The sequence below is a fragment of the Diceros bicornis genome, chromosome 13 (assembly GCF_020826845.1).
Source record: "Diceros bicornis minor isolate mBicDic1 chromosome 13, mDicBic1.mat.cur, whole genome shotgun sequence".
NCBI lineage: Eukaryota > Metazoa > Chordata > Mammalia > Perissodactyla > Rhinocerotidae > Diceros > Diceros bicornis.
Window position 1 is genome coordinate 50,449,081 of NC_080752.1, and position 16,108 is coordinate 50,465,188.

The 16,108-nt window shown below is 39.4% G+C and overlaps 1 protein-coding gene across 4 annotated transcripts in view; it reads left to right on the forward strand.

Annotated features, from left to right (window-relative positions):
- Nucleotides 1-16,108, forward strand: part of THRAP3 (thyroid hormone receptor associated protein 3) — a 72,513-nt gene that overhangs the window by 20,004 nt on the left and 36,401 nt on the right. For 3 of the 4 annotated variants that reach the window (XM_058553686.1, XM_058553689.1, XM_058553687.1), the window contains exon 2: nucleotides 10,175-10,282. The gene's annotated coding sequence lies outside the window, so the exon portion shown is untranslated. The remainder of the gene's footprint in view (nucleotides 1-10,174; nucleotides 10,283-16,108) is intronic. The other variant, XM_058553688.1, reaches the window with a different exon arrangement.

Below are 16,108 nucleotides of genomic sequence, written 5' to 3' on the forward strand. Positions count from 1 at the left end.
GAATATCTTACTAATAGGACATCCTCAAGGCAAGGCAATATATGGTTGGCGGCTGTGTTCCAAAATAAAAATTAAACCAGGGAGGGGAGCTGGAAATTGGGGAGGGGTGGGTAGAAGTTAGGAAGGTGATCTTTTTTCATTATATTCTCTTGTACAGTTTGAAATTTTTATTGTGCACTGTGTATTACTAAAAAGAAAAAAACTAGGTAAAAAGAAGAATCAAACATTTTAGTTTATTCAAGCAAATAAAAGTTTATGTTAATATCCAAGTTCTATGATTCTGTACATGTTTTTCCCTTTTTTAAAACTGTGTACATATGCGACAACACGGATGAACCTTGAAGACATTATGGTAGGTGACATAAGCTACACGTAAAAGAACATTGTATGGGGCCGGCCCCGTGGCTTAGCAGTTAAGTGCGTGTGCTCCGCTACTGGTGGCCCGGGTTCCGATCCCGGGTGCGCACCGACGCACCGCTTCTCCGGCCATGCTGAGGCTGCGTCCCACATACAGCAACTAGAAGGATGTGCAACTGTGACATACAACTATCTATTGGGGCTTTGGGAAAAAAAAAAAAGAACATTGTATGATTCCACTTACGTGAGGTACCTAGAAGAGTCAAATTTATAGAGACAAAATAGAATGGTGGTTGCAGGGAGAGGGGAAGTTTCTGTTTAATGGGTACACAGTTTCAGTTGGAAAGATAAAAAAAACTTTGCAGATGCATGGTGATGATGGTTGCATAACTGTGAATGTATTTAATGCCATTGAACTGAACTGTACACTTTAAAATGGTTAAAATGGTAAATTTTGTGTTGTATATATTTTACTGTAGTAAAAAAATTATATAGCTAACATTCATTTGTTTGTCATTCAGCAAACATGTTTCTAGACGTTGGGGATACAAAAAGGAATGTGATTTGGTGCTTGCCCTTGAGGAGCCATTTGGTCTAGTAATAATGCATGACTAGTAGTTTTCAAGGAAATAGAGGCTTATGTTGTAAGGAAATGGTGGTAGCTTATGAAAGTTTTGTAATGTGATAAAAAGATGATAGATTCTGGGGAAGTAGCTGTTATGATTGCCTGACAGTCTTGTCAGCTGGATGGGCCGGAAGATTCAGCCCAAGAGCATGACTTTAAAAACCACCAGTCTAGGTAGAAACTGTCAGGTGCACAGATGGCATGTTGCTCCCTCTCTCTCTCGTAAATTGAGAACCTAGGGCACAGAATAATGGCGTCATTTGAGGGCAGACTCATTTATCCTGGAATCAAGTATAGGCTTGGATTTGTTGCCAGAGTGTACTGCTTCTTTAAGAAGTTTTGAAGATGTAATAAGACTCTTATATTCTGAGTCTGCCATGAAGCCAAATTCTGAATTCTCAAGAGAGAGAAGGTAATTGTTTAATGACCGTGTGACTAGTCATACCCGCTGGATGAAGTCTTGTCTTTTAACTCTTTAAATCAGACGTTGGCCTGATTAATAATAGTCTTTATTGAGTACTTATTATGTGGTAAGCACTGTTTCAAGTGCTTTACACATACATTAACTTACTCAGTTTTCATAAGAACCCTGTGTAGCAGGAACCAGTTTTACAGAGGAGAGAACAGAGATTGAGATTTAATTAGGTAGCATATCACAGGTCTCAACAACTACTAGTTGTTGGAGTTGAGAATCAACCTAGGTAGTCCAGCGTTAGAGTGTGTGCTCTCTCTTATTATTTATTGGGCCAGTGCTTTGGAAATTGCTTTTGGATGGTTGATTACTAAATTTATTTGCCTTACTGAAAGTTGCTGGGGATAAATCTTAGAAAATGACAGTTTCTGCCATTTGAGACCCCCACAATTTTGAGAATTACTGCTCATTAAGGGTTTATTCTTGTTTGGCCATTTGCACTTAATGCCTTTGTTAGTCAAATAATGTAGAGCCAGTTGGCAAGCTTTCTGTAAAGGTCCAGGTAATACTTAAGACTTTGGGGGCCAAGAGGCAAAATTGAGGATTTTATGTAGGTACTTAAATAACAAGAGAGAAAATAAATTTTTTATTGGCAGAATTCAAAATATAATAATTGAATACAATTTTTTAAGACAAAATTATGTTAGTGAGAAGAATGGAATTCTTTTTTTTTTTTTTTTCCTTGTGAGGGAGATCAGCCCTGAGCTAATATCTGTGCTAATCCTCCTCTTTTTGCTGAGGAAGACCGGCTCTGAGCTAACATCTATTGCCAATCCTCCTCCTTTTTTTCTTCCCCAAAGCCCCAGTAGATAGTTGTATGTCGTAGTTGCACGTCCTTCTAGTTGCTGTATGTGGGACGCGGCCTCAGCATGGCCGGAGAAGCGGTGCGTCGGTGCACGCCCGGGATCCGAACCCCGGCCGCCAGTAGCGGAGCGCACGCCCTTAACCGCTAAGCCACGGGGCCGGCCCAGAAGAATGGAATTCTTTTGGGAGATAGCATTCCACGTAATTGGGGTTCAGAGTTAGCTTTACGTGTTAAAATCGATGGCAAGTGTTTATCTGTTAATGCTGAAATCTGTAGTGAGACTTTACATATGTCATCTTTGAAAATGTCTTTTCACGCAGATGGGTACTGCCGAATACTAGTATTAATCCATGCACATGATTTTTTTGAGCATATGATTTTAATTGAACATTTTCGTCACTTGGAAGGCATTTATGGAATTCTGATAGGTACTTGATATTTGCCTTTTAGCATGCAGATTAATCATTTCCAATTGAGGAAGTGGATGGAAGCACCTCAGTCGCACAGTTAGATGGATTGTGAAATATGGAGATTGCCTTTGTACTTGCATTTAGCTTAGAAATACGCTGGAACTGTAGTTTGAGTTGAGAAAATATGTCTGCTTCAAATTTGTGTGGGAATGGAGATCTCATTGTTTTAACTTGTGACAGTACAGGAAGTGAATAAAGTAACTTGACTTTACTTGTGATTCAAACAGTATTTGTTGTTGTTCAGATTATTTTGCCGCAGTGTGTTTGCCTTAGAGGTGCTGTTTTGCCTTGTTTTCGATTGAATTCATTAAGAAACGTTACCAAGTCTGCAGAAAAGCTAATTTCCAAAGCCATTCAGTATTTGATAATAGTGTTTGAGTGGTTCTTCTTGTTCAGAAAAATTTCAGATTCAGCCCTGAGCTAAAAAAAAAAAAATCACAAAATTTTACCATTGCTAAGTCTTTGAACTGCTGATTGGTAGGGCAAGTCAGGATTCACGTTATATTTCTGCCAAAAATTCACAGAACTGATTGTAGTTAAGTCTACAAAAGTGAATTGAAAGCAAATGAAGGTCACTCCTGACAATATTGGCCCAATATGCAATAGATTAAAAAGTTTTTGCAGAATACCTGCTGATGTAGTACAGTGAATAACCAACCATATGCTTTAAATACCTTACATTTTTGCAAGCTCTGTAAATTTGTCCAACTAAGCGCTTTCTTCTCCACATGTTTTTACCACCATCATTTGTGACACGTTAGCAGATTCAAGTTCCGATTGTATTGAATTGGTGTTCTCTCAACTTCTTTGAAAAGATTCTTGCTTGTAGTTGTTCCACACAGACTATTCCTTGAAGCTAACTCTTCAGTCACTTCAAACTCAGCATTGACTTCTCCTGTAAACAACCGAGCAGTATCAGCAATAACTGTGGAATCATCAAGAGGCAATGATCACCACTCAAAATCATTTACCCTTTTTTTTTTTTTGTGAGGAGGATCAGCCTTGAGCTAACATCCCTGCTAATCCTCCTCTTTTTGCTGAGGAAGACCGGCCCTGAGCTAACATCTATTGCCAATCCTCCTCCTTTTTCTCCCCAAAGCCCTAGTAGATAGTTACATGTCGTAGTTGCACATCCTTCTAGTTGCTGTATGTGGGACGCCGCCTCAGCATGGCTGGACAAGCGGTGCGTCGGTGCGCGCCCGGGATCCGAACCCCGGGCCGCCAGCAGCGGAACGCGCGCACTTAACCGCCAAGCCACGGGGCTGGCCCTACCCTTTTTTTTTTTTTAAACACATGTTTTGCTTTTAAACAGTTTCAGATTTACAGAAAATCTGAGAAAATAGTACAGAGTTCCCATGTATACCCCATACCTGTTTCCCCTGTTGTTAACATCTTAAATTAGTCTGGTACATTGGTTACAACTAATGAACCAGTGTTGATACGTTCTTGTTGGCTAAAGTCTATACTTTATTCAGATTTCCTTAGTTTTCCAGAGTTCCTTATGTCCTTTTTCTGTTCCAAGATCCCATCTAGTATATACATTTGGTTGTCGTGTCTCCTTAGACTCCTCTTGGCTGTGACAGTTTCTCAGACTTTTCTTATTTTTGATGACCTTGACAGTTTTGAGGAGTACTGGTTAGATATTTTGTAGAATGTTCCTCAATTGGTATTTGTCTGATATTTTTCTCATGATTAGATTGGTGTTATGCATTTGGGGGAGAAAGACCACAGAGATAAAGTGCCATTTTCGTTACATCATATCAAGGAGTACGTGCGGTCACGGTGACTTATTGTTGATGTTAACCTTAACCACCTGGCTAGGTTTCTCCAATGTAAATTACTCCCTCCCCTGCCTCCATACTGTACTCTTTGGAAGGAAATCGGTAGGTACACTCCACTTAAGGAGTGGAGAGTTGTGTTCTACCTCCTTGAAGTTGGCGTATATACGTAAATTATTTGGAATTCTGTGTGGGAGATTGGTCTCTTCTCATCCATTTATTTATTTATTCAGTCATTTATTCATATCAGTGTGGACTTATGGATATTTTATACTTTGAGTTATAATCCAATATTACTTTATTTTGTTCAAATTTTTCCGATTTTGTCTATTAACAACTCTTTCAGTTGGACAGGAGTGTCCTTTTGATGGACCCCGTTCATTGTGGGGTTTTTTTGTTTTTGTTTTTTTGGTTTTTTTTGAGCACTTCCTTACTTTCTGGCACTTCAAGATACAAGATACTCCAAGCTCATCCTATGTATTCTCTGTCCCACCCCTAGAATCAGCCATTTCTCCAAGGAGCCCTGATTTCTTTTATTGGACAATGGTATTAGAAATCAAGATCTGGGTGGTAGGTGTGCTCACTGCTACTGGACTGTTATTGCTTCTAGGTTTTCTAAGCTGATAGAGCAAGGAAATATATGTGTATGTGCTAACATATTTCTTATACCTATAGAAAATATATGTGTATACATATAGGAAATATGTATATACTAACACATTCTATTATACATATAGAAATATCGATAAGTATTTTTGATATTTCTGTATATATCCATTTATATCTATATTAAGCTAAACATGAATTCATACTGATACCTCCAACTCTAATCCAGTACCGTCTGGATCATTCCAGCCTTTCCTTCTTTCTTAATTATAACCTGTTCTCAACAGAGAGAAACTTGTCTGTCACCATCTGCCATCCATTTTCTTATTATTTAATTCCAGTATACATGTATAGTGGTTTCAGAATTGTTAACCCATATCCCCTGGGAAGCAACTTTAACAACCAGAATACAGTGGTTATGTGCAGTTCCTTTTGCTTTTACTCTTCTGTATCCCACTCCTTTCCATATTACTTAGGTCAGCACCTTTCCCCTCTGTCTCCCTTCTTTCTTTCTTTTTTTTTTTTTATAATTTTATTTATTTATTTTTTTCCCCCAAAGCCCCAGTAGATAGTTGTATGGTCATAGCTGCACATCCTTCTAGTTGCTGTATGTGGGACGCGGCCTCAGCATGACTGGACAAGCGGTGCGTCGGTGCACGCCCGGGATCGAACCTGGGCCGCCAGCAGCGGAGCGTGCGGACTTAACCGCTAAGCCACGGGGCCGGCCCTCCCTTATTTCTTAATTGACTACTGATGTTGCTCCCACTGACCTCAACTTGTTGAGCCAAAAGACTAATACTGGTCTTAAACAAGTTCATATTCTCTGGACACATTTCTTTGGCTGCTGCAGTCAAACATGATTTAATTTGCTACAAGTAAACGGCTTTCCTTGTCATGCTGACAAATGAACCACTCAGAAACTTACTTTGGTTGTAGCCTCATTTTTATTTTTGTGAAGATTTTCTGTTGTGATGGGATACTCCGTTTTAAATTTTCTCCTTTTTCTAACAGTTGGTTTCCTGTGAGTTGGGAATATTATGAATGCTTACTTTGGTAATGTCGACGTACATTATATTCTTGGCCACAGCTGTGGTGTCATTTCATAATAAACACAGTGCTTTGCCGTCTAATTCGATAACAAAATAATCCACATTCCACACTGTGCCTTAAATGGGTAACATTCAAAGTCCACTTTTCTTATTTTGACATAGGGATATGCACTGATAATTTAAAAATAATAATGTGATATGACAGAGTGCATAGTACTTGAAATACTGTAGAGTTATAACTGCATCACCGCAATTTGTAGCTGTGCGAAGTGGTGAGACCACTGCATGCAGTCTGTTTTGCAGCTACTCAACTCTGCTGTCGTAGTGTGAAAGCAGCTATCTGTAAGTGCATAGATGTGGCTGTGTTCCAATAAAACCTTTTATGGATGCTGAAATTGGAATTTCATAGAATTTTCAGGTGTCATGAAATACTCTTGATTTTTTTCAACCATTTAAAAATGTGGAAACCATTCTTAGCTCATGGGTGGTGTAAAAACACGTTGGGCTAGATTTGGCCTTTGTGCATCATTTGCTGACCCCCTAATATAGAAGGCCTTGTGTACACTACCCATATGGATGTATCTGTCTTTCCCTCCAAAGCCATTCACTGTAATTTCACCAGTCTTGGGTTCAATCTTGGTTCCTACTGATACCATGGAAGCTGCTTAGAGGAGATATTGCACAGTTTTCTGTGGTAAAACACTAAAGGTTTGTTTGGTCAACTGCCATAATTTCATCAATTCCTAGTATTTTTTTTTTCAATGAGAGTGGCTAAGGTTAAATTTTGGTATTTATTGGATACTTTGGGTTAACTTGAATGGAAGACACTGTCCTCTTTTGTTCACTTTTATTGATAACATCATGCTTTTGAAGCTAGAACACATTAGTCCTCAAGTAGTACATAAGCAAGTTGCCTGGAGGCTTAAAGGACTAGCCTTGACGTCAGGTTCTTAGGAGCAGGCAGTATCATCCTTGTGTTTCCTTATGTTCTGTATCTCCATAAAACATTACCAAGGGTGCCTGGGGAGAGAGAAAAAAATTTCGAGTCTTCTTGAACCATAGGAGGTACAAATGCTATGGTCCTCGAACATTAGTGTTCACCCTTTGTTTGAATTTAGGAACTGTGTTCTTCCTTAAGGTCTAGTAGTGTATGGACCATGGGAGTATTCTGAGCTACATTCTGGTCTAAGCCACTGTTGTCCTTTACCTGGATTACTATAGACAATATCTGCCAATTTCTTCTGCCCTTGCCCCTTTAAAATCTGTTCTACACTCAGCAGCCAAAATGAGCCTTTTAAAACATAATTCAGTCCTTTTAAAACATAATTCTGGTCATGTTACTCTGCTCACAACACTCAGTGGCTGCCCACATCACCCAGAGGAAAACCCAAGTCCCTATGATGGCTTGCAGGGCCTATCCATTCAGCCAAGCCTCTGACCTGATCTTCCAGCTGCTCCCTGGCAACTTTGTGCATTGCAGCCACTCTTTTTCTCTCTTCTTCAGATATAGCAAGTCTTTTTCCTCCCCAGGGTCTTTACACTTGCTGTTTCCTTTGTTTGGTCCCCTCTGCCTTCAGATAAGGCACCGGGTATTCTTTCTTTTCTTTTTTTTTTTTTTGTAGGGAAGATCAGCCCTGAGCTAACATCTATTGCCAATCCTCCTCCTTTTTTTCTCTTTTTCTCCCCAAGGCCCCAGTAGATAGTCGTATGTCACAGTTGCACGTCCTTCTAGTTGCTGTATGTGGGACGCCACCTCAGCATGGCTGGAGAAGCGGTGCATCGGTGCGTGCCCGGGATCCAAACCCCGGGCCGCCAGTAGCAGAGCGTGAGCATTTAACTGCTAAGCCACGGGGCTGGCCCTATACTCTTTCTTTTCAAGTCTCTGCTCAGCTGTCTCATGAGATAGGCCTTCCCTGACCACTTTATATAAAATCGTAACTTTTATTCCCTCATGTGCCCCATCTCCCCCCTAGAAAGTAAGCTCCAAGAATGAAGAGTTTTTAATTGTTGAATTTCCATTGCCTAGAATAGTGCCTGGCAATGTAGTAGGTACTTCATAAATTTTCTGTTGAATAAGTGGACAATTAAAAGGGAAATTGTGTAGAAGGGGGAAAGATATATTTTCCTTGCTAATATACTGGTGTATATTAGCCGAGGTGTCCTTGGTAATATACTGGTATCTGACCAAGGGAGGTTCAGGAGATAGAGGCTGAAAAGTATGCCTATGACTGTCCAGATGACACAGGCAGGACATAAAAACTGTGGTGGCGGAGATGATTCAGGGCTTCAGGAGTCTCCTGACTGTCACAGAATAACTAAGGGCCAGAACCTCAGATTTGCTTCTCCACCCATTGTGACAGTGGAAAATTGAAGACTTGTTGGGATGATAAAATTCTTGCCAGTATCCGAGAAGAGGTTAATTAATAGGAAAGAAACATGATGGGGTAGTAAAATGGAAGATTTGCGTGTGCTTGCTGTCTGATTAGAATGTTAAGGACGGATGTATTGGAATACTGTAGTTTGTTTATTTAATTGAGTGGGTTGTGGACTGCCTCAGTCGTGAGGCAGTCATCTGCATTTCCCCAGGCTGACTGATGTGAGCCCCTGTGCCTCTGCAGTTAGAAATAGGGAAAGAAGTTTTGGCTGATGTAACCTAGGATGAATTCTAAGAATAAACTGCAAAAATAAATGTGACAGTATTTTGAAAGAACGAGTGTTTGAAAGTGCTTTATTTTTACTGTTTATCAACTAAGTAAATATATATCAACATTGTCATTAATTTGTTAAAGGATCTGACTGAATACTAATTTCATTTGGATGAAAGTCTTACTTTGTTAGTTTTAAGAGTAGGTTTTTGTTGCCTCTTTGTAATGTCGGTTACCTGATTTCGTTTGGTGTAGGTCAAGAGGTTATTGCTTGGGTGTTCAGTTAATTCAGCAAACACATCAGTGTTACGTATATAGAGTTCGCGGAGGGGAAATTGACAAATTAACAGATACGATGAGATGAGTGTAAGGAGAGACACGTCTAGGGTAACAGAGAAGCAGTACCTAACCCAGCTTGCGCGAGCCAAGGACAGCTTGCTTGGGAAGGAGACCCTCATAGGAATGAGTAGGAGTTGGGTGAGAGGGGAGGAGACATTCTAGGCTGAGGATGTACCAAGAAACGATAGCTTAAGGAAGTAGATTCCTTTCTTTCCTGGCAAATGAGGCAAGGGGTCAGCTATGTGCAAACCACAGGTTTCAGAGAAAGCTGAGGGTGGTGGGTATCTTTGAGTGAATGCTGAGTAAGCGAAAAAAGAAAAGATTAATGTCAAGACTGCATCTTCAGATTATTTGAATCTTGGGTGCCTTTCTACTTTATAGTAATATAGATGAATAATAAAGCTTTCATGAGCTGGAAGTGAGGACATTAACTACATACGTGAGCTTGCTGATCTTGGAGCTTTGTTTTCCTGTTTTGTTGGGTAACACTTCATAGTGTTGATGTATCGTCGTTTTAGTAATGTTTAGATATGGGAATTTTAAACAATTGGATCAGAAGGGTTTTTTTTGCGTGTGCTTTGAGGGATGAGGATGGAGAGTTATTTTAACTTGAAATGTTTTTGTTAAATTTAGTTCAACATACCTCCGTTAAGTTTTTTTGGTTTCAAGTGTCTGATTCTTCTGAAGTAATCCTCCAAGTTGAATTATGAGTTCGTGAATTAGTGTTGCATAATGCAAACCGTAGCCCCTGAAGTGTTACTGGTGGAAGTATCAGGTTACAAGAGGAAGGTTTTAGCTTTCCATACTACAGCCTTGCTGTAGGAGGTTGGGCAGATGAAAACGTGGGTGAGAGGCAGTCGGAGACCCTCAGGCTAGTGTACTTTGAGAGAGAAGCCTGTGTCCACTTACAGTGAAGTTGAGGGTTAAAGTAGAGTTTTTGCTTATACGTTTCAAGCATCTGTATTTCGAGATGCAATCTGCAAGGTTTGGATAGTTATTTTATCACTGTTTATTTCTTCTCATTGCAGAATTGTATCCTGACTTTGTAAATTGGAGAAGCCAGCAGCACTGCCAGTGTTCTTTTGAGGTAGTCTCTTTTGGGGATCTGGTGCAAGTTGAATCTTTGTTCAAATAAGGTAGCTGCATGGTGGTAAAAGGAACTAATAATAACTTCATTGACTTATAAAACCAGTCTTATGTTAAGAGTTGTTTATCCAGAAGATTCCTTAATGGAAGTTCTGGATTCTTATTAAGCAGTGTTTGTCTTTCAGTTAAACAAACTGAAACAAGATGATAAAGTAGCTTTGCTCTCCCCTCTCATTTTGTTCCAAGTTGTAGAGTCAGCAGTTACTTTTTTAACTAACTTTTGAGTTCTTTAATAACACATGTTTATTCATTTGGAAATACTGAGAAAGATCATCCATGAACTTAACATATATATAATCATTGTTAATGTTTTATGAATAATCTCTTTTCATCCATGTGTTACTTGGATATGTGTGTGTTTAATCAAAATTGGGGTTGTACGTTCTTGTCACCTGGTTCTTGTTAACAAGAACAAGTTTGTTTCATTTTTAAATGACTCATGGCATTTCATCATGGATGTGCCGTATAATTGATCTCACTAGTTCCTTTTTGGTAGACATTTAGGCTTTTCTCTCATTTTTCCTTGTCTTAGATAAGTGTGTGATGGATATGAATAAATTCATGTATACATTTGATTCGCCCCCATAGCACATTTTCCCTTCTTAACTTTAAAAAGCATTTTATATATTCATTTGTATGTTTTTATTTTACTTTTTATTAATACATGTACAAAAACCATATATATAGACATGTCAGACCATCAGCTCCACAGGGCTTTTTATGGAAAACAGCAGCCCCTCCCTGCTTCCTTCCCAGTCCCTAGAGGCAATCATTTCTAACTCTTGACTGTTTCTTTTGGTACTACCTCTAAGTGATAAGCTTATTTGTTCCTTATTCATATTTCAATTTTTGATATTATTTAGTAACTTCCCACTTTGGATAGTAGCAGTTTTTGGTAGAATCCCCTGACCACCTCCGACATCCACATTTATTGTTACGCTGGTTATAATGTCATTTGGTTAGAGCAGTATTCACTGTTGACAGTAATATGGTTATGTATAGCTTATTTGCAGCCAAATTATGTTGCATGCTATGGTTAATTTTCTTATTATTCTTATTCTTGCATTCCTGTCCTATTTTTTTTTGTTGTTGTGAGGAAGATGAGCCCTGAGCTAACATCCGTCAGCAATCTTCCTCTTTTTGCTGAGGAAGATTGGCCCTGGGCTAACATCCGCACCCATCTTCCCCTACTTTATATGGGATGCTGCCACAGCATGGCTTGACAAGCGGTGCATCCGTGCGTGCCCAGGATCCGAACCCATGAACCCCGGGCTGACGCAGCGGAGCGTGCGCACTTAACCGCTATGCCACTGGGCTGGCCGCAGTCCTTCTATTTTTATTTTTTTAAGATTTAATTTAGTTTTATTTTTGTCAACATTTATGATGGATGTGATATCTTTTATCTCTGAGAAAGTTAATGATAATCTTTTTTAATAGGCTTATACAGGCCTATGAAATCGACACTAATATTTTCTTTTTTAATGGCTTATTACTTTTTACATTTCTTTTTTTTTTCTTCTGTGAGGAAGATCAGCCCTGAGCTAACATCCATGCCAATCCTCCTCTTTTTTGTGCTGAGGAAGACTGGCCCTGGGCTAACATCTGTCCCCATCTTCCTCCACTTTATATGGGATGCCGCCACAGCGTGGCCTGACAAGTGGTGCATCAGTGCGCGTCCTGGATTCGAACCCAGGCCGCCAGCAGCGGAGCTCGCGAACTTAACCGCTATACCATGGGGCCGGCCCTGCATTTCTTTACTATATCTGGAATTTTATTTTTGTTTATGGCAAGAAGAAGAAATCTAACTTTTTGTACCAAGTCGTTAATCAGTTGTCCCAACTATTGATTTATCTTTTTTTCTAGTTATTTGAAAATCCCCCTTTGTAAGGGTGTATTACAGAGTGTGTTTCTAAACTTTGTATTTTGTACCACTTACCTGTCTAATCTTGTGCTAATACTCAATGTTTTTATTATTGTAGCCTATTTCATCTTTAAATCCTTAGTGATGCAAGCCTTTCTTCCCTCTCCAGCCTCGGCAAGCAAAATATAATTATTTCCATACTTATTTTTATCCATACAGAAATATGGCAGTTCTTCAAGAGACTTAAATATGAGAAATTAGAAAATAAAGACTAGAAGAACATGTACATAGGAAGCCAGTTGTGTAATTTTTAAAATGAGTGTACTAGATTTTAACCTCTAAGATTCTTATCTTGGTCTTTTAAGGCAGCTTTTTTTTCCTCTCTTGATGGGGAGCGAGTATGTATAAAGGCAGCTTTGGAGTTTTTGATTCATTCAGTCGGTAGACGCTGGAGTGCTTGTTGCTGTGCCTATTCTCTGTGCTCGTGATATCAGCCAGGAGCAAGACAGAGAGAAGTCCTGTTCTTGGGGAGCTTACTTTCTAGTTTGGAGAGGCAGATAAAATAATTTCAGATTTTCCTAAGTGCTAGGAAAGAAATAGGATTACAAGATAACTTGGGGGTGGGGAAGCAGTAGGTTTCATTAGATAATATGCTAAAGGAAGACTTTTTCAAGTAGCTGAGATCTGAAGGATGAGCAAGGAGCCAGCCATGCTTGAGACTGCAGAAGAATGTTTATGTGGAGACACTGGCAAGTGTGAAGGTGCTGAGATTGTGAATGCCTGGCTTGTTCAAGGAAGAGAAAGAAGGCCACAGTGGCTCAAGTAGAGTGATTGAGTGGGGGGAGAGTGGTTTGAGATGACATTGGAGAAGTAGGCAGGGGCCAGATCATTTAGAATTTTGAAGCTGGCAAGCCAGAGCTTTCATATATAAATCTGATGAATTCAGTTTTGTTCCTTTTTTAAAAAAACAAATATAAGATGTTCTAGGAAATAATTAGACCTATTTCTATAGGTAGTTTACATGCTATTCCTGAAGGAAATCCCAGAGAGGGGAGCTGCACTGATCACATGTGTCTGAACTAAGTTCTGGTTGAGTGTTTGGATGTACCTGGGGTTGGGGTAGTAGGGTTATCTCAAATTTAGATAGCTTTGAATAGTGCCTTAATTCATTTTAAATGGAAGCAGCAGGTCAAGTTTCTTTCGTAGACTCAGGTGACTGATAAGATTCAAAATGATAGCAGATCTTGAAACCACTTTCCTTATGTAGAGTTGTGTGTGTATTTAAGACATCTCTCTTTTTTCCCCCCAACTAGTCTGTTGAAGTGTAGATGTAAATGGAAAGACAGAAGGGAGTTATCTCAACAGGAAAGTCTTAGTGGATAGAGACTAGAAACTCCAAAAATAAATGATGACTTTAAAAGTGACTAAATACTGGATCAGGTTCAAAACATGAGCATTTGAAAAGACGTAATCGCTGTTACCCTTTAGGACAGCATTGTCCTAAAGAGAAGTCTAGCGTGGGCCACATGTAATTTCAAATTTTCTAGAGGTGATGTTAAAAAAAAAAAAAGAGTGGCCAAGCCCGGTGGCACAGCGGTTAAGTGAGTGCGCTCCACTGCTGCACCCCGGGGTTCACAATCCAGGGCGCGCATCAATGCGCCACTTGTCAAGCCGTGCTGTGGCAGCGTCCCATATAAGGTGGAGGAAGATGGGCACGGATGTTAGCCCAGGGCCGATCTTTCTCAGCAAAAAAAGAGGAGGATTGGTGACAGAGGTTAGCTCAGGGCTAATCTTTCTCACACACAGAAAAAAAGCAGCAGCAGATGAAATTAATTTTGATGATATTTTATGTAATTTAATATATCCAACACATTCTCATTTCAGCATGTAATTAATGTAAAAAATAATTGAGATATTTTACATTCTGGTTTTGTATTAAGTCTTTGAAATCCTATATTTATTTGATACCTACAGGCCATCTCAGTTCAGACCAGCTGCATTTCAAGTGCTTGGGAGCCCCATGTATGTTGGACAGTGCAGCTCTAAGAGCTTGTACTTGTGAAGGAACAGATAAATTAATATGATTTAGTTATTGAACGATGCCCTCCCATATTCCAAGCATAATTCCAAGCAGTGATAGATTAACATACAACAAACTAAAAAGACACGTATTTTTCTCCTTTAAACCTCTGTGTGATAGACTTGTTTGGGGACGATGATTTGATCCTAAGAAGACCAATGTCTGTAAAAGATGTCAGACAACTTATTTCTCCTAGTAGAGTTGTATACAAGCTATACATTTAGAACTAACTATGTGTAACTATGTAGAACTCCGTGTAAACAGTAGATGTCTGTGTATCAGTGATGTAATGATAACTTGATGAAGAGAGACAACAATCCTAGTCCTTGGAATCTGCAAATAATGTGCATAAACCACTGGTTGTGAATCCCTCTCCAGATTTCCTGAATAAGAATCTTGATCGACAGACTTTTTTTTTAAGCTCTGTATATGATTGTGATATGTACCACTGGTTCAGCCCAAAGTGTTAGTAATAATTTCATTTTGAAAAGTAATAGTTCTGTCATGATTGATTGTTTAATTTAGTTTTTAAAAAAGTTTACCATAATGAGAGCTGGAAGGAAGCCATAGATCATTAGTTAACATAGGCTGTAGTGTCTTTGTTAAGTTAGAAAAGCTGAGGGTTCCTCTGAAAAATGAGAAGAAACTATTCCCCAATGGTAACATACCCATTTAAAACAGGAACTAAAATTGCTGTTACTGTCCACTAGGGATATAGGAGAACAGCCTCTAGGGTGAATCAAAGATTGTGTTTAAGCTGCTGACTATGCTATGCTATTCATTCTTTTTTTTTTTTTTTTTTTTTTTGTGAGGAAGATCAGCCCTGAGCTAACATCCGTGCTAATCCTCCTCTTTTTGCTGAGGAAGACCTGCTCTGAGCTAATATCTAATGCCAATCCTCCTCCTTTTTTTTCCCCCAAAGCCCCAGTAGATAGTTCTATGTCATGGTTGCACATCCTTCTAGTTGCTGTATATGGGACGCGGCCTCAGCATGGCTGGAGAAGCAGTGTGTCCGTGCGCGCCCGGGATCCGAACCCGGGCCGCCAGTAGCAGAGCATGTGCACTTAACCACTAAGCCACGGGGCTGGCCCACTGCTATTCATTCTGTTTCTTTGATGATAGAAGATTAATTGCATAGGTGATCCTGAGCTTAATAGACACCCATTGAATAAGTTCTCAGGAGAAGATACCGTAAGTTGCCCACACTGGGGATATTGTGAGGAACAAGTTCCAAATGAACGGCCCTTCAGCTTGCTGTTAATTTTCCCTGGAACATCCAGAAGCAAAGGGATTTGTTCTCCAAAGGTCATGACCTTAGAATATGACCTTTTCTTGCTTCTCTATGCCTCTTCAGTGCAGCACATCTACATATAGCCAGTAAAGGTATAAAACACTTTGTTGTTCTGTGTAGGAAGATATCTGATTACTTATTACTAATAGCAAGAAAATACAATCAGTGGTGAAATCTGTTTGCTCTCAGAGAAGTTCCTAAATATCTCCCTCCTACCACTCTGGGGTTGTAGCTAAACATAGCTTCTGGTGTGAACTCACACCTGCTGAATGCCAGGCAGTTTACATACACTTATTTAATTCCCATGGCGGTCTTGTGGGGTGTAGGTCACTTTTGGAAGATTGAGTGAGTATCTTATCCAGTTAATGAGTGGAGAAGCCAAGATTTGAACTCAGTTCTTTTTTGGTGCCGAAGCCATTACTTACTATGGTACCTGGTCCAGTATTATAAAGTGACTCGAGGGTTCTGTCCATTTGGGACAGGGCATTTTATTGTTTTTTATTTTTTATTTTTATTTTTTTATGTAAAAGAAAGTTTATAATTGTTTACGTAGTTTTTACTTACAAATTAAGGTTTCTTTTCTT